Source organism: Pleurodeles waltl, chromosome 6, assembly GCF_031143425.1.
Source record: "Pleurodeles waltl isolate 20211129_DDA chromosome 6, aPleWal1.hap1.20221129, whole genome shotgun sequence".
Classification (NCBI taxonomy): Eukaryota; Metazoa; Chordata; class Amphibia; order Caudata; family Salamandridae; genus Pleurodeles; species Pleurodeles waltl.
Genome location: NC_090445.1, coordinates 1,025,682,679 through 1,025,706,230, shown reverse-complemented (window position 1 = coordinate 1,025,706,230; position 23,552 = coordinate 1,025,682,679).

Below are 23,552 nucleotides of genomic sequence, written 5' to 3'. Positions count from 1 at the left end.
ACTTTGTTACAGAAACTATAAAAGGCCTTGTCAATTTTCTAGCTCTGTGTGGAAACCACAGTGCTAGAATAGGGAGATGTGACTTAGGTAAGATCTGCCCACCAATGCATACAGTATCTAGAAGGGAAGTTCTGCAAATTATAAAGTCACACAGTGCACATGTATCATTAGTAAGTGTGCTTTATGTCTCTATCTTGCTTTCTCCCACTATTGGTTTACACACTGGGATAAAGGGAGTCTTGTGGTAGATAGTTCCACACATATTTCTAACATGTAATGTTTGTTTTGCCCAAAAGGTAAATGCATTTTTTTCTTCCTCCAAGAGAACCACTATTCCTACATAAAACTGCTCCAATTCCATAGATAGAAAAAATCAGATACTGCTTCTCAGCACTACCCATTTCTGAACCATAAAAACTCTTTACTACCCCCTTAAATCTATAATTCCCTGAGTTATTAAAAAATGCTTATTTCCACTTAACAGTACAATTGCCTGAATCCTGAAAGCTCCTTACTACCCCTCAATGCTAATCATCCTTCAACCCTAAAACCCCTTTCTATCATCGATCACTGGCCATTCCTGAATTCTAAAAAAACCTTATAACCCCTGATCGCTATCCTTCTCTGAAGCTTAAAAACCCCTTAGTACTCCATACAACTACCAATCCCAAACTTCTTAAAGCATCAGAACCCAGTACAATTACATATCCTCAGCCCTAAAAACCTCAATCCCCTGACACTGGCACTTTGGAGATTGTGATGTAAGAGCATCAGTGTAATGAGGGAGGAGCAACTAGATCTCCTCCTCATCACCATCTTCGTTTTGGGGAACATTCTCAAGACCCTCAAAAGCATTGGAGTCAGAGAAAAGGAGAGCCTCTGCCTAGTGTGATTCTACCTCCGGCGCAAGGGAGGGAGCAAGACGATAATATGAATCATACGAGGCTGATCTCTGTTTACGGCACAGTGCATCACGGTGTACACCTAACTAAAATCCATTCCGAATCTACCATCTGTGTTAGAGAAGAATGTTCTACTGGCCTTTCAGGAGCTAGGGTCAATGCTGATATAGAAACAACTGGAGGAGTCTGCAGCAGAGGAGTCAAGGAGATGGTCTATGACAGAACCAGAGTTAACTGAGGTGGTACAGAGCTAGGTGGTGCAAGGAGAGCTTGTCAGCAGTAGTTTAACTGGAGGCCATGATGGATTTGTGGGGCTCCAGGCTGACCAAAAGGATCTGGAAGCATCTTGAAGACCTGCGTCATGACTTCCTTGAAGGGTGCAGTCGGCAGTGGCCCAAGGAACTAGGAACTAAACCTGAATCGGATCCGAGTTAGATAGTGAAGTCACATTCTGACCTTTAGAGAAGTTGACTTCTTCAGGGAGCAGGTGCATCAAGGGGGGAAATAATGATTCGAATGTTACGGATTTCGAAAACTGTTAGCCATCGAAAAAGTAATTTGCAAAAAAATAGTACTGGTAAGCTTAGCTTTGCTAGGGCAGCTGACTGGTCTTATGAGCCATCAAACGTGGCCGCATTCAAAAGGGTTAAATACACCATTTGAACTACGCTGGATTACTTCAATGGAATTTGGGAGTAATTTCTACAATACCATAAGAGGCTTATATCGTTATTTTTACTGACATGGATAGTTGGCCTAAAACGTATGTATACTCTATTGTAAAATGATAATTGATAATGTTTCTGTATTATTGTATACATGAATATAGTAAGTCGTTTTACTGCAATCAGTTTGTGTTTTTCTATAATTAAAAAATACAAAAAATAAACCGACACTTGAAGAATATCTGCAAAAGCATGTAAATGAAAAGAAGGTCTTTCAATTATTATTTTTAAAAATATTTTGTGACAAAAAATGGTTGTATGTCAGAATAGCATATACATAAATATTGTTGACATACGTTTTAAAAAAATAGCATCCTATCATAAATAGTTTTTTTTATTATTAATTCCAATGGGACAGTATTTACATTGCGAGATATTCTATTACAACACCCAAAAAGATACATTTGAAGTAAGAAACCTTCTTTAAGAAATTAAAAACTATTGTGCTGTATTTTATGCATTTCAACATTTTTATTATTTCTTTTTGTTTCCAGATTTTTCCTTTGTTACCTTTGCATGGAATAGTGATGCAATACATTTAAAAATAAATAACTTTTCACTGTAGTGCTTTAAATGTGCTTATCATGCATGTGCCACTGAATACATTCCTATGACAGATAAGTTTATTTTGTAAAAGACAGAGAGTACGGAAATGTACTGCTCATGAACATTGGTATACGCCCAATCCTGTGCAAATATTAGAGTTTAAGAAAGATGTCCTTTCTGGCTGAAATGTCAAGTGTTGCAACCTTATAATTAAGTAGGTAGCTCAAACTGCCTTATTACACACAGACTAAGTTAGCCTGCAGGCTGCTGACGCCCTTTCGTGTAACACCTATTACATCCTCGGGTTCTGTAGACTAGCATTATCAGTATGCAAGCTCCTTATTTGGTAGCTTTGCCGCATATTACTGAAGAACGAACAGGTAAAAAAAAATGCATTTTTATTTAACATTCCACGGTCTAGTCTGAACATTAATAAAATGAAACAAACACATAAGTATATATTTTTTTCAGCGTTGCTTCAAAGATACCTGTTCTACTACATAATGCCATAATAATAGAATTGCTACTTTTCAGAAGATTAGGGGTAAACAAATGCCCTGCTTATGGACATTGGTATGTCTGCAGTCTTTTGCAATGTTTTCGGGATAGCTGAATGAGAAATTTTGCAACTTTTTGGGTCAGTTAGGTCTGTGGAGTGGGGACAAGCCTGAAGTCTTGTCTCTGAGAGGAATGGCACATTGGGTAAAAATGATGGACTGGAATGCAGCCTAAGGAATATTCTCTGAAAAAAAAAAGGGGCACGTTTATCTTCATGCAGCACAGTGCAGCAATCATCTTGCTGCTTTGCTCTGGGTAAAAGTGGAGAATTGTTGTGCATTTAACATAATACAGCACATTCCTGTCGTTTCCTTGAGCTAGTGCCCTTTCAACTGCCTATCACTGATGCAGGCACATTTCCACCTTTGCACCATGGTGCAAGGGTGTCTGCGTTGCAAACAGCATTGTTTTTATGCAAGAAGCGGCACCTTCCTGTACAAAAACAATCCTCTGAGGCATTTTTCTCTTTCTATGTGTGCCTCAGAAAGATATTTCTCCTTGTTCCACATCACGTGGGGTGGTGTAGCATTTTGGGGCACTCCCAGGTGTAACAGTAATGGTATACCTGGGAATGCACCAAAATCCATTGGGGAAGAGTAATGCAGGGCCAAGTAAGATTGCCTTGTGTGACTTGATAAAGCTAACTTAGTAGTAGCATCACCATTACACCTGTTTGCAAGGCGTGAGGGCGATGCAACTCCTTGATAAATATGCCCTAAAGATTAAAGATTTGAATTACAGAAACACAGATATTTACCACTAACAGTTGCAAAGATAATTATAGCTTGCACCCCCACCTTGTACTGCTTATGACCTGGCATATTAGAACGTCATGAGTGATGTAACAGTTGAAGTCATGAGCAGTGCATGGCAGAGGCGCAAGGTATAGTTAGCTCTGCTAACTAATAACTGGTGAATTTCTACGTTTTTTTTGTTACAGATAATATTGTTACTGACAAATTCACCTAACTATGACATTGCTTTAGCCTTTGTTTTTTTCAGTGAATTTGTTAGTTGTTTTTTTTTAAGCAGATTTTTTTTCGGCACACCTAATTATAACGTTACTTTAACCTTTGCTTTTTTTCAGTGAATTTCAAGGTTTTTTAACAAAATTAATATTCAAGTATCATAGGTAAATCCAACCCCCCCTCTTCTCAGCCCCTACTTGAAGAATCACCCTGAAACTTTTCAAGCTCGATCTAGATAAAAAGTAGCAACTTTTTGGAAAGGTTTGTGCAGATTTATCAAATGGTGTCAAAGTTATTAGGAACACAGAAAACGCTTTTCTTATGGAACAGCTGACCTAACTATAGCTAAATACCTTCCTATATATACAGTGTGGCAGAAGCCACTCTGTACTTATAGTTAGGATTCCCAGAGACAGGAATTCCTTCGATTTTTGATTGGCAATAACTTTGCCCTGTTTGAAGAATTGTCACAAAACTTTGCAGACTTATTCCTTTGTCAACACTGGCAGATGATGCAAAGTTTGGTAGAGATTCATTAAAGGGCTACAAAAAAATTAGGGGAGGTCCCTACAATGCATTTTTGCACCAATATTTTTTCTGTAGACTTGTTGCAGGGAGTAACAGCAAAATGGCAAGTACCCCTAACAATTCATGCTTCTTTCTCTTTCAACTGCCTCGTGTCCTGATTCTCCTAATTTATTTTAGCAAGTTTTGCCAGTGTGATTTTTGGGAGATCTGAAGCTTACACCTCCCCCAATCATACTGAACAAATACCACCTGGCATTCCAACATTTGATATGCAAATGGAAACTGAAGATATTCCATGATCTCTAAGGAATGCTGGGACTGTCTTGTTCATATGCCTAAAAGTCATTTAAAACTTTGCAGCATTAGCACTACACCACTTCACTTTTGTGTCTGACAAATGTTGCTGAACACAAAATGTGTGTTTGGAAACATACATTAAGGTGGAAAATGTATCCATCTGAATTTCTAGTTTCACTCCAGTTAAGTGGGCTTATCATAGCCACCAAAGTTGATAATCATAAAGTGGGGATGGTCACATGCACTAAAAGAGGAAGGTAAAGGGAGTAGCTGATTCATCTTAAACCTCTTTCACCAATCCTTGTTAATGCAACACCTTTTAAACCCTAAATCAACTTTAAAAACTGTTCTTCTTGCATGCTCTCTGGCCCAAAAAATTGAACTGTGCCCAGTAATCCACACACACACCATCTTGCACATGCACTGCTATACAGGAATGAGGGACACACTGTCAGATACTGAAATATATACTGAGTTTGATAACCGACCAGCAGGAAAGTCCATTACATGAACAATGCAATTTTGAAAGGAGGACATTAATTGGCTTAAATACAATCTGGGCTTCTAATGTAGCACAATAGCACCAAAACTAAGAAAATAAACTATTCTGCATCAATGCAGGTTCGCAACCACTATAAAGGCATTTAAAACACCCAATTCCGGTCACATGACAATGAAAAGCAATAGAAAGATAGATAAAAAAACAAATAGGTAGTAAAGCATTGTGTGTTTCGTTATTAACAGAAACTGTCCCCCAGACACAGGGCCTCATTAAGAGTTTGGCGGTCAGACTGCCAGACCACCATGTTGGCAGTCCTAAAAAGACCGCAGCGCCAGCGGTCCCCAGACTGCAATATTGCGATGCAAACAAGCAGGGCAGCCACCCACCAAGCAAATAAGGGAGGCTGCCAGCTACGAGGTGGCTTGTATCTAGGCCGTCTGTCGTTTAGGGCCATCAGCGCTGCAGCCAACCACTGAGCTTATTACAAACAAACAGGCGCTGTGGTGGTCTCCTCTTGAGAGCCAGCCAATGGTGGTCGACTACTGTGTTAGGCGTCCAGCAAAGTAACAGACATAGCTTGTTGAATTAATTAAAAGAAAACACAGCTGACACACATTGCTCCAGTGGAAACACCTGCAAATCACACTATAAAACACGCCCCTTCACAGACCAGAGTCCTCTGCAGTTCCACAGGGATCCAAAAAACCACAACCACTATTTAAAAAATAAAATCATAGATTAGGCACCGGCTTTTTCACTATTTCATAGAACACCTTTCACACGCTTTTGTCCATTCACCCCCTATTGCACTTCTCCTGTTAAGTAAGTCTCTGTCACCCACTTTAGTTGTCAATTTTTGAGAAGATAAGTTAAGAGTCATGGTGGATGAGATCTTAAGAGTAGAGCCACACTTGTTTGGAGCCCAAGTCCAGCATACTCTTCCCAGTAGGGAAATGAAAATGTGGGACAGGATAATCCAAAAGGTCAATACTGCAGGCACCACCCTGAACACAAAGGAGGATATTAGGAAGAGGTGGAACGACCTCAAGGGCAAGGTCCATTCCCTGGTGTCCAGGTAGTAGCTGGAGGTGAAGAAGACTGGCAGGGGCCCTCCCTGTGCCCCATTAAGAGCTGTTCCCTGGGAAGAGAAGGTTTTGGCCATCCTGCATCCTGAGGGCTTGACAGGAATTCCTGAGGGAGTGGAGTCTGGTAAGTTACAACACAAAAACTGTCACATAACTGTACTGTCATGCATGCCCACAGCTTAGCTTTTGCCACTGTCTTGTTCATGTACCTCACCAACATCCAATACCCAGAGTATCTGCATTTCAACAATGTCAAGGTGCATTATTGGACCCAACATCACAGCTGCCAAGGGTCATCACATGCTGATGTCCAAATGGTGCCTATAAATCTCACAATATATACAAAAAAATGGTATGCTCCAAACTGTAAATGTATGCTCAAACAGAAATGCAGCCTGCATTTAGATATGTAAAACCCAACATTTCTCAAGTGTTTGGTATTAGAGGGGGTGACCTGACTGCAACTCGCAGGAGGACATGTGTCAGTAACTTCAACCACCCATCCAGTGTTCACTTGTCCCAGTACCTCTGTTAGTAAACTCTCAAATGAACTATACTCACCTGAAAGGGTACCATTTGTCAAGTGTTGGGAAATAGAGGGAGTGACCTGACTGCAAAGTCCACTATGCCCTGTTTATCTAACTCTAACCTCCAGCCTAGTGTACACATGTCCAATTAACCCTGTGTCTTAGCTCTCAATTGAAGTGTACTCGCCTGGGAGGATACCATTTGTCAAGTGTTGGGAAGTACAGAGAATGACCTGAATGCAACTCCCAGGAGGCCTTATGTCAGTAACTCCAACCACCAGCCCAGTGTTCACTTGCCTCAATACATCTGTTAGTGAACTCTCCAATGACGATTACTCACCTGGGAGGACACCATTTGTCAAGTGTTGTGAAGTAGAGGGAGTGACCTGGCTGCAAAGTCCAATAGGCCCTGTTTGTCTGACTCCAACCACCAGCCCAGTGCTCACTTGCCCAATTACTCCTGTGTATTAACTCTCACTTGAAGTGTACTCACCTGGGAAATACTATTTGTCAAATGTTGGGAAGTAGAGAGAGTGACCTGACTGTAACTCCCAGAAGGCCTTGTGTCAGTAACTCCAAACACCAGCCCAGTGTTCAAGCGTCCCAATACATCTGTTAGTGAACTCTCAAATGATTTTTACTCACCTGGGAGGATACCATTTGTCAAGTGTTTGGAAGTAGACAGAGTGTCCGAACTGGAGAGTCCAATAGACCTGTTTCTCTAACTCCAACCACCAGCAGAGTGTTCACTTGCCCAATTACCCCTGTGTCTTAACTCTCAATTGAAGTGCACTCACCGGAGAGGATACAATTTTTCTAGTGTTGGGAAGTAGAGGGAGTGACCCAAATGCAAAGCTGAATAGGCCTGCTTCACTAACTCCAACTACCAGCCCAGTGTTCATGTGCCCGAATACATCTGTTAGTGAATTCTTAAATGAAGTTTACTCGCCTGGTAGTATACCATTTGTCAAGTGTTGGGAAGTAGAGGGCGTGACCTGACTGCAAAGCCCAATAAGCCCAGTTTTTCTAACTCCAACAACAAGCCCAGTGTTCACTTGCCCCAAAACGTCTGTTAGTGAACTCTCAAATGAAGTTTACTCACCTGGGAGTATACCATTTATCAAGTGTTGGGAGGTAGAGGAAGTGACCTGACAGCAAAGTCTAATATGCCATGTTTCTCTAACTCCAACCACCTGCCCAGTGGCCCTATGCCCAATTACCCCTATGTCTTAACCCTCAATTGAAGCGCACCCACCTAGGAGTATTCCATTAGTCAAGTGTTAGAAAGTGGAGAGAGTGACCTCACTGCAACTCCCAGAAGGACTTGTGTCTTTAACTCCAAACCCCAGCCCAGTGTGCACTTGTCCAAATGCCCTTGTTTTATAATTATCAATTGAAGTTTACTCACCTGGGACAATACCATTTGTATAGTGTGTGTACTAGAGAGAGTGACCTGACTGCACCTCCCAAAAGGCCTTGGGTCTGTAACTCCAAACACCAGCCCAGTGTGCACTTGACCAAATACCCTTGTTGGGTAACTCTCAAAAGAAGTGTTCTCACTAACTCTCAATAGAAGTGTTCTCACCTGGGAGGACACCATTTGTATAGTGTGTGTAGTAGAGAGAGTGACCTGATTGCAACTCTGAGGAGGCCTTGTGTCTGTAATTCCAAACACCAGTCCACTGTACAGTTGTCCAATTACCCCTGTTGGTTAACTCTCAATTGAAGTTTTCCCACCTGGGAGGATAGCATTTTTATAGTGTGTGTAGTAGAGAGAGTAACTTAGCTGCAACTCACAGGAGCCTTGTGTCTGTAACTCTGAACACCAGCCCAGTGTCCACTGGTCCAAATACCCCTGTTTGGTAGCTCACAATTGCAGTTTACTCACCTGGGAGGATACCATTTATTATGGTGTGCGTAGTACCCCAAGAGGCAACTCCCAAGAGGCCGTAAACCTATAACTCCAAACACCAGCTCAGTGTGTACTTGTTCAAATACCCCTGTTTGGTTATTCACAATTGTTGTTTACTCATCTGGGAGTGGCCAAAATACAGATCCTGCTCAACCTCAGAGACTTGTACGTCTACCAAGCTCCATCTTAACCTGCTAACCCAAGATGAAACTATTGAGGACAGGAATGACACCATACCCAGTGTGTACAGCAATTTTTACTTAGGCCTCAAGCTGCATCACCAGATTGGTATCGGCAGCAGACACATTGACACAGCACTGTTCACATGATGGATCCAGTCACATATGCAACAAAGTCCTGTGTTTGCCTGTATCTCACTCATCTAGGCCTCCAAATGTTCAAATGCACATGCTGCCTCTCAACTGTGTTAGCTTCCCTGGTGATAAGTTGTCATTTTCAGTCCATCTTCAAAAGTGTAACTGATCTGCGCATCTCATCAGTTTCTTGAGGCAAATAGTTTAGGCATGCTTCACACATCATGGCAAATAACCCAATACCATGGTAACTTGGCAGAGTAAGATTACCTACAACTTAACTGTGTCCAATGTTTCTGCTTACTGTAACACAAAACCTTTGGAGGTAGATGTCAAAATTCAACCAATAACAATGTACACTCTTCATCAACAGGTCGGGCTGCCATTGGGCACACGGAGGAACCAGAACAGATTACCACTACCCACTTGGATGAAGCCCTCAGTGATGGCAACATTCCTGGTCTTGTGGATGTGGAGGAAGGTCCTGGTCCATCTGGGCAACTTGGTCAGATAGCAACAGTGAGTCTCACTGTGGCCACAACGTGACCTCCCAGCCCTGTTGCTTTAACATCCCGGCCAACAATGCACCCCCCAACCTGTGTATCGAGCACAGTTTCCTCTATGTTGTGCCCCACAGTCCTGGATCCTGAGGTGGAACTCGACACTCCGGACACTGAGGGTCCAGGACCCAGTTGGAGAGGGAAGCCTGTGCCAAAGGCACAGGCTTATGGGGGTAGGGTGCATGGGAAAGATGCTATAGGCCAGCTGAGTAGGGAAACTGGGGCTGCTGTTGGCCAGGACACTATACGCCACATCCTGGGGGTCTATCAGAAGTCCCAAGGCATGATCCTTCAGGTGTTGACTGAAATCCGTGAAATCAAATAGCTACAAAGGGACATGCATAGGGACATGTGTGAACAAATGGAAGCCTGCAATTCAAACATGGCTTCTCTCACAGGGGTGCTGGGAGACATTGATACAACCCTGAGCAGGGCCTTTTCAAGCTTTTCCGTCCTTTTGAGTCAGCAACATCAGGCCCATGTACATCGGTGCCAGCCACAGGAAGGGAAGCCATGCCAGAGACACAACCAGCCACAGACACCCCTGCTTCTGTATCAGCTGATTCCCCCTCGCAAGGAGGGACGTCCAGCAAAAAATCCAGAGGTGCGGATGGCAAGACACACATCACTGCCAGTAGTAATCCTCTTCCTTAAGGTCCTCCTTTTTGTGTCACACATTCACTCTGTGGGCTAATCCTGAACCGCCTCCTATTTCCAATGAGAGGAGTACTGTAGACTTTGGACTTCCATTGGTGTGTCATCCACTCCAATGATTTCATTCACCATGACTGACTCCTTCACATTTGTTTTTTTAGTAATTTAGTCATGTCACTTGTATTTTCTGTTAGTCATCACTTCTCAATAAAATCACCCTTCACTAACTCACTGTCTGCTGTTTTTTAATTTCACATTTAACCACGTAGATATGTCAGACCATGTGATCCAAATGATGATGATCCTAGGTACTTGTTCAAGAAGGGATATGTTGCATGTACACATTGACCAGCTCAGGTTTACAACCATTCCACACAAACACATACATACAAGTGTCTGATCAAATAAGACATTTTATTACATTGTTCAGAACATAGGCTATCAAGATGTTTGCAACATTTCAAATCATAAATGATTGAATCATACTGAGTAAATTAACATAGTTATAGATACAGACCCCCAGACCATGGAGGGAAGAGATCTGTCAGACATTGTCCTGTAAAATAGGCAAACATTAAATTGGTTGATGTCATCAGCTGGAGCCCTGTCACCTAGCAGACCAAAGACTCAGACAGATGACAGTACAACAGTTTCTATCACAGGGCCATTACAATCCAGTGCACACCAGTGCACATGCATCTGGTGATATGACAAAAACATATGTCAGTGATTTGGCACAGACACTTCGGTCTGCAATGATGAAACACATCAACAGCTACATACAGGTCATACATAAAGAGTGTTTGGCCAATGTTATTGGTGACTGACATGATTGTGTCCATGACTACATAGTTTCTGGCCACATGATGACAGACGATGCATCAGGGCTAACACCGGACAAAAAACAAGTGCAATGGAGTCTCATACATTTCCATTCTATCACTGTGCAAGCTGTTGTAGCACAGGTGTCCTACAGACAAAGTCTGTGTCCTACGTTCCCTGGAACAATCCATGTCCACTTTGTATGTCCGAACAGCATTACAAACCTGCCAAATGTCACAACTCTGAAATGCTTACATGAAAATGTCATGATAAATGTACCCAAACAAATAACAAAACAAGGAGCATAGGCAATGAGCCATACATATGACACAAGTCACATAGCAAGCATCTGGAAAACAAAGTAGATTGCAATAAATCTGACACAAACAAACCAATGTCATCAATGTGGGGATGAGTCATAAGCTATCTCATCAAACGCCCTTAGGCAGATTTTGACTGAGTAGTAGCTCCCTAACTATTTCAAAGAATCAACATTCTCACAACTACAGTACATTGTATATTCAAACTAAGGACATCACATAACATACTTAAACTCATGAGAAAAAGCTGTTGATGAGATCTCGTCGAAAATCTGCTCCTTCCTCTTCACCACTGTCATCTTCATTTGGCATTTCAGGATTTCCATCTGGTGGCGCTGTAGGCTCCCCCTCCTCTGGGATGTTAGGGATATTCATCCACAGGCTGATGGTGTAGAGAATGCTATATGCCACAGTGATCTGACACACTTTCTTGGGTGAGTAGAGGAGGGCTCTACCAGTCGCTGTCCAAACAGGGGAAATTGGCCTTTAGGAATCCAAAAGCCCACTCCATTGTGTGCTGTGTTCTTCCATGGGCCTCATTGAATCCGACTTCCCCTGGCATTGTTAGATTCCTCAACAGTGTCAATAACCAAGGACTGTTTAGAAATGCTGGATCTCCTGTTTATGACATAAAAGTAACAATGAGTCACTCACTTCAAGATTGTAGCACCTAACATTGCTCAAACACAATCAGGACAGATGTGACTTACCAACCAAAACAAGCCTCTCTGGTTGCAGTAGTGACATCAGCTGTGTTATGGTGCTTTCCACATTATGAAGTGAGCACAGACGTTTGAGACATAGAGATCAGATAAGCTGACAACTTGCATGTTAGTTGAATGGAAGTTTCTCCTGTTGCGAAAGTGGCCCGCAGTGGCACCAAGGCAACATGTGTGCCATCAATGGCCCCCAAAAACATGTAGGAGGTGGGCCAAACCATAGACGTCAGCCTTCACGTAAGCCAAATCCTCATGTTGGGGGAACATGATATAACTGTCAATGTGTTTCAACATTGCTGGTAGGAAATCTCTCAACACAAGACTGAACATAGGTTGGAACCTACCATCAGATATGGCCGCCTTATGTTGGAAGGACCCTGCTTCCAGGAAGTGAAATACTGCCATGAGTCTCACAATTGTTGGTATGCAGGTTGGATTAGAGTATGCAGGCATTAGATCTGGCTCTAACTGACAGCTTAAATCTGCTATTGTTTGCCTATTTAGATGGTAGAGTTGAATTATGTGAGGTTCTTTCATGGTTTGAAGGTCTGGCGCAGGACAGTACACTGGAGGTTGTCACATCCTCTCTTTATCTGGGTACCTATGTATGTAAATACATGAGTAAGAGCATTAGTCACTGTGTCTACACCAACATATATGATGGTTCTCAACAAAATCCTGTGACAAAGCATTTTAGACTTGAAAAAAATTATAATCATTACACATCACAGCTGTTAACTAGACAAGGGTCAAATGTTACCCCATGGTTGACTACATATGTGTCCACAACATGAATTCATGCAACCGCCAACTATCTGCTGCTCATTTGCCCTTAGAAAATTGACATTATTTTCTGACCACCGAAAATAGAGTCAGAGGAGGGGCATGTTGACATGGTGAGTGCTGCACGGACCTGGGGGCCTGGTTTTAGCTAACAGTGGCACTCTCCTGTCTACTCCTGTGGCAGACCCGTGCCTCGTGCCAGCTTAATGCCGTTCAAGTCCCATGGGCCCCACGCACTTGTAACTGCTGTCCTGAACCCTGCTGCTGAGACAGGGCACCCCCATCACCTTCTTTGGAGATCCAACATTTCCTCCCTCCAGCCTACACCACAGATATGCCCAAGCCTCTTAGACAGTGGTCTCTTTGGATGATTATATCAAATCTCCTCTTCGGTCCCAGAAGTGACTGGTAGCTGCTACTCCTTTTCTGTCTGTTCCCTCATCGTAACTGCTGCCCTCAACCTGAGTTATCCCTGCGTTGCCTCTCTTTTGCCAGCGGACTGCCTCCCGGGGTTGTGAAGCAGGATTATTCCAGCACAATGGGTCGTTGTGACCCCAAACAGCAGCAGCTCTCTTTTGAAATGGCCCAGGGGCTGGACAGAGATCCTCTATCCCCAGAGCGACGGGGCCTCCTGCGGACTCTGATCGGGTTTGCACTCTGGCTGACACGGCAGCCATTATGGTTGAGCTCAAGGCTGGCTTCCAGGCCATTGATGCATGTCTCAAAACTCTATCACACCCCTTCAATCTTTTCAGTGAACACCTGGACAGTCAAGCCACTAGAATCGATGGAGGAGAGCGCACAATCTTTGACATTGATGGTGGCAATGCAGGCACTTTGAAATGACTTGAGAGAGTGGAATGACTTCTTAAAAAATTGTCAGTGAAGAACAAAGATTTAGGGGCATGTTTCTGGTGCAGTAATCTGCTCATTGCTGGCCTAGCTGAGATCATTTACACCAGCCGCATGGATCTTTTTATTAAAAAGCTCCTTATAGAACTATTTGGCAGGGACTCGCTCACAGACACCTTTGTGGTTGAGAGAGCGCATTATTCACTGGGACCACAGCCCAAGCCTGGAGCCACCCCTCTCGCCCGGACATTGCCAGGCTTCTTAATTACCAGGACCATGATATGACCCTTCGCTTGGAGCAAGAGAGGGGCCCATTGCAATCTCAAGGTACTACTTTGGCTCTATACCCAGACTTAACAAAGCTAGTCCAAGATGCCTGTCGTAAATTTGCTGATATGAAAAAGGCTTTAAATACTGCATGTTGTACCCGGCGAGACTGCAGGTAGGTGGCCATTTCCAATTGTTTAATATCCCGACAGATGTAAACAAGTTCTGCAAACAACATTGGGTGGATAGATCCTCATCCCCCCATACATCAGCTTCTGGATCTGCATTCTTGGTGCCACTACCTCGCAGTTGGAATGCTAACTGACTAGTTTTCCAGATCTCTTCCTTCCCTCATGGGGTAAAACTTGATGTGCAGCACCTCTCCTTTGGTGACACCGGGGTCTAATTGTCACTCCATAGATCACCTCTCACTAGTCCTGGTCAATTCTATGATATCACTTGGATTACTCTGGATACATGGTTTTCTTCCCCCCCCCTGTACTGGCCGTGTAGATTATGGAGGACATTTTCTGTCCTGATTCCTTTCTTTGTTTTGATTCTGCCAATGTCACTGTGCATATTCAATACTATTGCAGCCTATACATCGGCATGGGCACTGGCCACTGTTGAGCGTTGTCACACCCCCTATGTCTACACCATGATTCTTCTGTTTACAATGTTGTTTTGGGCTGGGGATATTAGCTGGTCCCTTTTTCGGCTGGTGTGGCTGGGGGGGGGGGAGTGGAAACTCTCATTGTTTATTTGTTTCGTTTTAGCCACATTTGTGAACTCACATTACATTCCTCCGGGTTCCACCCTAGGCCATACATCCTTCTTCTCTTTTTCCAATATGACACTATCGTACATGAATAAGGGATCTCCATTTACATTCTCTTGCTGAAACCTTGAACATTAGGGACCTCAACAATGAGAGTGAGAGGAAACAAGTTCTTGCATACCGGAACAGGCACAGCGTTAAATTGGCCTTTCTACAAGTGACTCACCTATTCGCTAGGCAGGATTGCACTTGTGCCTTCCAGTAGGGTGCCAACCGATTTTTCATAATTTAGTATGGGGTATGCATTTTAATACATAAAGATATACCATTCACCTTACACAAATGCGCCACGGACCAGAAGGTTGTTAAACCCTTATTCTGGGGAAACTTGCTGATAAATTAAGGCTGCTAGTTAATATTTATGCACCTAATGTTGATGCCCCTGATTTATATTCTGACCTCTCTGCCTTACTGCACAGCCATCTGGCTGATTAGGTGTCATGGGGGGGCATATTTTAACACTGCTTCCACTCCACTACTTAGCTGTACTGGCACCGTGACAATGTCCAAGCAACATTTGCTAAATGCTCTTACTGATCTCTTTGACATCTTTCAATTAGCTGATGCATGGAGATGCCGGAATCTGTCCGGGACAGACTTTACATTTTATTCTGCCCCACACAACACCTGGACACACATTGACCACTGATATTTGCCTTGTGACCTGCTGTTGTGGCTTACTGACATTGCGCACCTTTCCCGTACTTTATCAGATAACGCCCAGGTTAGGGCCACACTGACTACACCCGGTAATCTACCATTCTTTCGATACTGGTGCTTCTCTGCAAATGCACTTCTAGATGAGGTTCTCCATGTGGAGGTCCGTCAGGCAATATTATACTATTTTGAAATCAATACTGGAACAGTATAGACATGTTCTACTGTTTGGGAAGCTTTTAAAGCTTCTATCAGAGGTGTTTGCATGGCCAAGCATGCTGGAGTTTTGCACAGTTTACATCAGGATCTGGCCCAAGTTGACTAGGACTGAACTGCTCTGTGAATTTAGAGATTTGGCATCCCACCAGATCAATTATCTGGGTAAATACACCAGATTTCAACAGTATGGCAAAGGAGAGAGACCTGGCCAAACATTACCCAACCTGCTTAAACCCCCATATCATGCCACTTTTGTGACCCAACTACAGCGGCGGGATGGCTCGACTGTCACAGATGGTGAGGCCATAGTTGAGGAATTCTCAACCTATTACAAGCATCTCTACCCGTCTCGAGTTAGCAACATCGAACAGATGCTGGCTGAATACTTGGCTTAAGTGGCCATGGTTTGGCTCAAACTGGGCAACAACACTTTCTTGCAGCTCCTATTACCTGCAAATAAATTATACAGGTCATTGATGCCCTTTTAGGTTCAAATGTCCCAGGACTTGATACCTTTAAATTTCTACAAAGCCTTTGCGATGATATTCGCCACATATCTTCCGGCCTATGCAGACTATCTAGAGAAGGGCATTGTTCTCCTAACAATGTGTGAAGTTGTAAACATCCTCTTGTTGAAACCAAATAAACCTCCTCACTATTGCGCATCCAAAAGGCCACTTTCACTTCTAAATCACAACAATAAAATTCTCTACAAGATGATAGTCTCACATCTTTTGCTCCTGTTGGACTGCAATCTATCCCCTATGCAATCTGGTATAATTCCGCACAGCTCCAATTCCATTAACCTGTGCACTGTTTTTGCACTCATCAATCAGATCTCACCCACTATCCCTGGAGCAGCCATGCTTGCCAATGCTAAAAGTCATTTGATTCCCTTGAGTGGTCCTTCCTCTGTGCCACCTTAGCTAACTTGGGCATGTAATGGCTTTAGACAGCTTATTCTATTGCTATACAAAGAACGTCTGGCTCGCCTCCAAACTAATGCCACTGTTTCTTAGCCCTTCAGTCTGACAAGAGGCACCAGACAAGGCTGTCCTCTCTCTCTCCTCCTTCTTATCATTGCTATGGACCCTTGGTCCATCATTTACAAGGACAAGACAAGGCGAGGAGTCTGTTTCCACAATGGGAGGTTGTGGGCGTCACTATATGCCCACTACATGCTGTTGTTTGTCCCGGACCCTGCCGCCAACCTTTCCCCACTTCTCGTGAGGTGATCCATTTTGGAATATTTTAACGCTTGTCCTTTAATTGGAATAGATTAAAAATGTTTCTCCTCACTCGTGCTATGACTCTGTGCCCCATTGGATTTTACCGTTCAGTGGTGAGCCAACAGCAGCAAACACTTAGACATATATCTCCAGAGACACAAAACTGAGGTCATACGGTGCAAATATGGCTCCATGGCTGATAAACTTACAAATCCAATAGATGGATTAGGTTACCCCTTACTATGGCTGGACTGATGGCCATCATTAAAATGGTGGTTCGCCCTCACTTTCTTTACCTCTTTTTGAATATTTCTATAGTACTGAGAAATACCTTTTTTGACCTTTTGAGAGGACTGCTCACAAACTTGTTGTGGGCCAGCTGATGAAGCACATTAACACATCCCTATGACCACAGAGGGTTGCTCCTGATCTGCAACTATATTACATAGCACCCCAAGTGAATTTTGCTTACTACTGGTACCATTCGGCGCTAGACTCCCCTATGTGAAATCTGAATGCTATCAAGCCCCTGAATTTCATGTCTCATCTATACTTCAACACGCCTTCCCTTGGAATACTGCTACCATACAGACGCTGCCCACCATGTGCTGGTCGTGGTTCAAACTTACATGCTATTTAGGTCTATCTACCATGTACTCTCCCCAGTTGCAACTTGAAAAAAATCCCTGGCTTCCCCTTACTCAGAAGCGGCAGATGCAATGTGCACTTACTGCATGTAATTTACACATAGTGGGGACTGCTTTACTAACTGCACCATTTGATTTAGAACATATCTAATGGAGAGGACACCTGCCACCCCACTGGATAGTTTTATCCATCTGCTACAATTTTTGCTCTGAGACATTTTACCCACCTACCCAACAGATCCCTCAGAGTTCCATCCACTTATGACAGTGCTTTTGGCACCCGATGCCCATAACTTTATCTCCCGTCTATATTGGCTTTTGGAGCAGTTGCGCCCTAATGGTACTAATTGATCATGAATTGTCTGGGAACAGCATTTGGACCACTCTATCCTGGATAACACTTCAACTTGTCTCTAACAATTACAAACATAAAGTCTTACATTACAAATTACTACATAGAGACTATACCACCCCTAAGACACTAGCAATGCTGGATCCCATTAGGCCACATCACTCTCCCAAATGCAGAGGGGGCGATTCTGTTCATCTCACATGGAACTGTGTGCACATCAAGGCATATTGGGAGGAAATCCATACCATATTATACCTCATGCTAGAACATCCCCTTGATCCTGAACCTATGATGGCCTTGTTGGGCTATGTTAAGCCGAGGAGACTAGAGGCCATTGCACTCCTCCTGGTTAAACAACAGTTGGCCCTACATTGTGGCAGCCATGCGCTTCCCAGCCACGCTGTATGGTTGCAAGACATGTTGTATTGCGAAATGAACTCTGAATAATATGCCTCTTAGCAAATGATCACCTTCAGGCCCAAGGATTTATGGCTACTGTTCCATGACTATTTATTAACCACTGCTCCAGCCTCAGAACCGACCACATTGGGCTGACTTCCTCATGCACCATGGCACCCCATGCGGAATTGATTCTATGTGCCTAGATGGTTGGCGACCCCCTTCTCAGCTATTTCCATTGTACCCCCATGATGCTCCTATTCCTTTAATTGGTTGTTACCCTATTTCTTTTTTTACTTTTTGATATGTCTCCTTACTAATGTATGTACAGGATGCGGAATATTACATGCTTCTGCTGCTGTCTGTGGCTGTATGTTATTGCTGCAAATACTACTATTAAATTAAGTTTTAAAAAAATACCATCAGTTGCAGTGGACAGTGCACCACCGTCAAATGCCATCTGTGCCCAGCAACACAATACACTGGTGATTGTGTAGTAGGACCTACACAACAAGACTGATTTGGGGTGTTTGTGCTGATCCCACAAATATATTGTTGTTGTGATGCATGTAACAGAGCCATATACTGTATTTTCAACTTTCAAAATGTTGGATGGTGCAGGAATTTGAGAACAGTACTTAGGCCCGTATTTATACTCCGTTTGCGCCGAATTTGCGTCGTTTTTTTCGATGCAAATTCGACGCAAAACCAACGCCAACTAACGCCATATTTATACTATGGCGTTAGACGCTTCGGGCGCCAAAGTGCCCGGAGTGTGCGTCATTTTTTAGCGTGAACCCCTTCCTTGCGTTAATGAGATGCAAGGGAGGCGTTCCCGTCTTAAAAAATGACTCCCAGGCCTTTACGTGGTATTTATACTCCCGGGCAAAAATGACGCCCGGGAGTGGGCGTGGCCAAAAACGGCGCATTTGCGCCGCTTTTTAACGCCTGGGTCAGGGATGGCGTTAAGGGACAAGTGGGCTCAAAATGAGCCCACAGTGCCCTCCCCTGCCCCCAGGGACCCCCCCTGCCACCCCTGCCCACCCCAGGAGGACACCCAAGGATGGAGGGACCCACCCCAGGGACATTCCGGTAAGTTCAGGTAAGTATTATTTTTTATAATTTTTTTTTTTTTTTTGGGTGGCATAGGGGGGCCTGATTTGTGCCCCCCTACATGCCACTATGCCCAATGACCATGCCCAGGGGACATAAGTCCCCTGGGCATGGCCATTGGGCAAGGGGGCATGACTCCTATCTTTACAATGATAGGAGTCATGTTGATGGGGGATGGGCGTCGAAAAAAAATGGCGCAAGTCGGGTTACGACGATTTTTTCGACGTAACCTGACTTGCCCCATTTTAAGACGCCCATACGCCATTTTCCCCCTACGCCGGCGCTGTCTGGTGTACGTGGTTTTTTTCCACGCACACCAGGCAGCGCCGGTCCGCTTGCGCCGGCTAACGCCATTCCATAAATACGGCGCCCGCATGGCGCTTCAGAATGGCGTTAGACGGCGCAAAATTTTTTGACGCTAAACTGCGTTAGCGCAGTTTAGCGTCAAAAAGTATAAATATGGGCCTTAATGTTGTGGACATTCACATTGTGTTGTTTGATGTTTTTTGAGGCCCTAGATCCTCCTTGTGTTGGATGCATATAGAAAGGCAAGGAGACTTTACTGCTATACAATGACATTTCTTTGTTTATGATGGTTGTAAATGTCAGACAGCATGTCATGTATGTGCATTACTGCATGGGTTTTGCATGCATCTTGTCTGAGTCGTTTGAGGATCTTGTAGGCAATGTGTGCTGTGCCACAGATCGTTCACCCCACATCTGGCCTTTCCAAACGGTTGTCTGGAAGGCATATCGTGACTCACTGTGCCCTTCAGGTTGACACACAAGCAACAAGCCACATTGATGAATGGCACATGATGTACTGTCATGCATGGAAATGAGGGAAGTGTGAGTGTCATGTAGGTTTGTATGCTCAGCCTGCAGAGGTCAAGGCCTGTAAAATATATCTCCCAGTAAGGGACTTACTCCAGGATGTGGGAGAGTCACTATGGCTATGCAACTGTCACACTGTGCCCACTCCCTGCAGACCTGCAGATGCTGATCCTGTCATGTGCCCACTCTGAGGCCCTGGTGGCAAAACCTGCCCTGAATGCCTCAGTCCATTGACTAGATTAGGAATGGGTACTGAGGCAAATCCATAAATTAGTCCATGTGTGCATTTTGCATCATTCTCAATGTGTGTCTTTGACTCATTGGATGTCCCTTACTCTCATAGCTCTGTTGTCACCTTTACATAGTCATATTTGTCCAGTACAGGCGTACTGCACAACTGACAAACCCACAGTGCAGATAGTGTGCAGATTCCGGGGATGCCATGATAAATGACTCAGTACCTTGGCTATATAGCAGAAATTGAACCAAGCATACCTTTGTATGTTTGATGCCATCTCTGTTGGTTTGCCCTATATGTTCAACGGTCTGTTCTGTGGTATCCTGAAGTGGCGTGATTCGGTATTTGGTAGCCCACATGTCCGTACATGCAAGGGGTAGAGCCTTTCCATGCTTGCCATGCCAGCCCTTTCATTGTCACTCAAGTCTTAGGGTGATGTCTGTACTATGGTAGTTGCCTGTAGGGACTGTATGCATTAAGTCAATGTGCCAGAGTGAACATGTGATGGTCTAGTCAGGCCCAAGGAGTTTACCCTTCAAAAGTCACATTGGTGTGTAGTTTTTAATTGTGGCTTGCATCTCAGTACGTGTTGCTGGAGCCTGGGCTACCTGATGTCAGTAGGCTTGCTTAGTCATTGTAGGCCAGGAAAGGCTACTGGGGTTAGTTTGCCAATACCTCCAAAGGTTTGTAGTCATGTCCCTGTACTTATCATCGTGTGTGCTTTACACTTGCCATATGCTAACAAATTGCAAATTTTGTGCTTGATGTTTCTGACGTGTGTGGCACAGCATTTGTGCAACAACTTGTGTTTATAATCTTTTGATTTGCCTCTTGCATCAATACAGGTCAACACTAATCAGAAGAAGGTGTTTTGGATAGTCATCGCCCAGAAGGTGTAGCGCCTACTTTCAAAAGAGGTTGGAGGACCTGAGGCGCTAGGCCCAGAAGCTCTTTGAGACCCCGCTGGGGCTGTCCTCCCAATGTGGGTGGGGCGCACATCAGAGCCAGACCCCCTAATAGTCTGCATTCTGGTGGTGACCTACCCAGAGCTTGATGGGCATTTGAAAGGAGCACAGCAGCCCAAAGGGGTGAGTTCAGGGCATATTCTGCCTCTCACATTACCAAGTTTATGTGTTAGTTTCAGACATCTCCCCCTAACGATTGGGGTTGGGCCATGTGTGAAACACAACATGAGTAACTGTGTAGGTATGGAAGTTGGTGCACACTGGTGTGCTTTGCTCATTAGCCCAGGAACCTAGGACACAACTGAGTAAAGTCAACAAACAATTTGCTCTCCAAAGCCAACTCATGGCTGTGTACAGTAATCAATTAAGTAATGTTGGTTGTTGTTGTGGGTGTAATTGTATGCAACAGTCCAGTACTATTCAGTGTGACAACCCAAACAAATTGAAGTGATGGATCACTGTCCTCAGCCATGTGTCTGCTCAAGTGTGTAAATTGGCATCTGCCTTCCCAGAGGCCACCTGTCTGCAGTGTGACATGAGTGGTAGTGTCTCACTTTCATCTGTCATGTGAAGGTGGCCATCATGTGACAGAGCATACATTGCTCTTTTGGCACAGCAACAGATCAATACTTTCCCTTGGTAAGTGGGGACTGTCCATTGACATGATTTGTGTAATATCATTGTAGCCATCATTCCTTGTGCCTACATGTTAGCATGTGTTCCTTTCACTTTTGACAGGTTTTTTTCACAGCTGTTTCAGGCATGGTCTATCTGTGTTCATGGAATAATTTCTGCATTCCCTCATATATGTGAGCATGCTAGCATGTGTTTGGAATTGGACATATGTCATTTAGCTACATTTCATGTTGTGCCACAGACAAGAGTGTGTCACCATTAATTGGTGGCTTACTCATACCCTCACCCATCAGTGCTTCTCGTTTGGCATGTACAACTGCAATAACAATGAAGGACATGAGAGGGAGGGCAATAGTCTTTACCCACAGTGTACATTTCCATGTCAGTGATGTGGCATCGTTTAACAAAGTGCTCTGCACCTGTGAAATGGGGAGGGTTTGTTTACCTGACTGTTGGCATGCATCATGGATTGGCTTCCAGTTATGTGGGAATTATATGTGATTGTGTACAACCATTCATTCACAAAAATCTGGTTTTGCAGGACCAAAAGAGAGACAGTGATGTAGCTTCCCATGGAGAAACATGTTGAGGGCCTTCCACAAGTACTTGGGAATCACTGGTCCTCTCTAACATTCAAAGGACTATTGTCTTCTACTGATGCAATCAGAGCATGCCGTTGTAGGGGGTGCCATACAATATACGTGATGTCCCTGGGGCTAGCTGATTCATTGTGTTGTAGATTTTGGAGACATATCTCCCTAACATTTTGCACTATGAGACCACAGTGTATATTTCCATGCTAGATGTGTAGTATGTCTGAGCAACATTAGTACAACATCCATGAATTCATTAGGACAATTTACACATGGTGAAATGAGAACTGTCAATTGATTTCCAGTGTGACGTGGGTATTTCTATGTTACCTTCAGGCTACTGTACGTCTGCCAACAAACATGCCAGGATCTTGGAGCTTCATTTCTCATTATTGTGATATTGTGTATGTGACAAATAGATGTATGCATGACCTTGTGTTGGATCTGTGGGAATAAACTTGGCATTGGCCTACTATTGTATTACAACAGGTGATTGAAGCAAACCATTGAAGGTGATGAGGTTTCCTACCTGTTCAATAGTTACTGTGCTGCGCACCATCACCCATGCATGTGGCATTTTTTGAGACTTTCCTGCGGGCAGCTGTTGACAGTTCATGGGGCATGCATGCTTATGGTATGGTAAATGTAGGAGTCACTTTGATGGACTTTGTTGCTGGGGCATACTTTACATCATGATAATGTTTGCTAATCACAGCTGTTGTTTAAGTGTGATCAGGAACCTGTAGTGACCCTTTTTGTCTTTGTATTTGCAGCATCACCCCAGGTAAGTGAAGGAGACAGCGTGGAACCAAGTGGGGAAGCATCTGGCCATGGTACCTCCAGTCATGACACCACCGACAAGGAGGGACCCAGTGGCCGGGAGGGCGTGGAGAGTGCCACAGAGGACACAGGATCGAGCATGTCATTTTTAGATTCTAACACCACTAGCCACTCCCTACTGGTGGCAGACCCATCAGGACCTGATCCTGTA